We start from the raw sequence: 1455 nt of genomic DNA, 5'->3' as shown, positions 1-1455 counted from the left end.
GATGTGAAAGTGTGGTGAGGGTGTTCATTTTGTCAGAAGTGTCCAAACAATTTAGTCATGTTTACACGCATCTATTACTTCAACGCTGATAGAGAGAGTGTCCCCTCCCACACCGCCGCCGCCGCCGCCAGCGCTGGCTCTCTCACCCAGTAAATATCCCGTGTTACATCTATTTTTTTGTAAATATCGCTCGATTTCCCTTCCAGTCCAGAAGTCTTGTCTATCTGTCAGAATGCGGTGCCAGATGTTCGGGCTTTAATCGCGGCAGATGTAATGAAGTAGAATGTTGCACATCGGAGATTCCATTTGTTCTGGATTCCACTCCAGGGAGAAAGCCTCGCTCACATATAATTATTGCCCATTAACTCCTGTGCTTCATGCCCCGGTGCTGGAACAATGCTCAATTAAAGAGAATACAAGGGAAAGAGAAAAGCTGCATCCATTCAAGTCATTTTTAGATTTTGTGAACGTGTGTGTATATATGAACGACAGGCCGTTGTGGTGCTGAGCCGCTGTCATTTATGCTAATCTCAGCATGATCCTGGCGCCAACAGTATGCCTGAGATCACCTTGGGCATCTGTGTGCCTGTTCAGCCGGGTCCTGGTAGCCACACTGACGTGACTGTGACTGACAGTCGTCCTGACAACTCCATTCAAGCGCCACCTGCTAGCTGTCAATCAGGGTGGCCATCCTGGGGCTATTGACGGAGCTGTCAGCCCGTGTGAGGCGTGTCTGTCAAGCGCAGACCACTCTGTCACTCCGTCTCCTTCCTGCTGCTTGGCCACTCGGACATTTGTTTACTGTCCTCTTTCTTCACGTCGCCTGGATTGTTCCCCTGCGGAGGAACGGCTGCGCCCTCCGTCTCTGGTCCGATCACCAGATCACTCTTAAGGTTCACATTTGTCATCTTCAAAACAATATTTCCACACGTGTCGTACCTCGACTCCGGCGCCTAAAACCCGTGTATGTCCTCGCCAACCCGCAGTTTATCCTCCTCCAGCTCAGTCATCCTTCTTCTCTGTACCTGACAGGTGCCAGGCCTGCAGCTGACTGGCTAATCGGAGCGCTGTCATAGATGTCAATACTCCCCTCGGAACCCGCCGAGCCAAACCAGCATATCCAAGGGCAAAGAGTTGTGTTGCAGCTGAGGGAGTGTTTGCAAAAGTTGCCGCCGCTTCAACAAGCCTCCAGATATGGATCATCCCCGAGGCCTGTCCCCTCAAACCTCCTAATTAAGAGCACGCCCCTTGAGGCGAAACCCCTTTTAATGAATGTGAATGAAGTTTGTTAAAATCTTGTAAGGATGATGAATCTTCGGTTCATGTGTCACCATGTGTTGCAATGTTGCGTAGGTTTGGATGTCATGGTTTGGTTCAGTGTTCGCCGCAGTGGAACCTCACCACTTTTATTTGTGGGAACTTGTGTCTTCATCTTGTCCCTAATACTTCTCAAAT

Source organism: Synchiropus splendidus, chromosome 14 (assembly GCF_027744825.2).
Source record: "Synchiropus splendidus isolate RoL2022-P1 chromosome 14, RoL_Sspl_1.0, whole genome shotgun sequence".
Classification (NCBI taxonomy): domain Eukaryota; kingdom Metazoa; phylum Chordata; class Actinopteri; order Syngnathiformes; family Callionymidae; genus Synchiropus; species Synchiropus splendidus.
Note: the sequence above shows the minus strand (reverse complement) of the source record.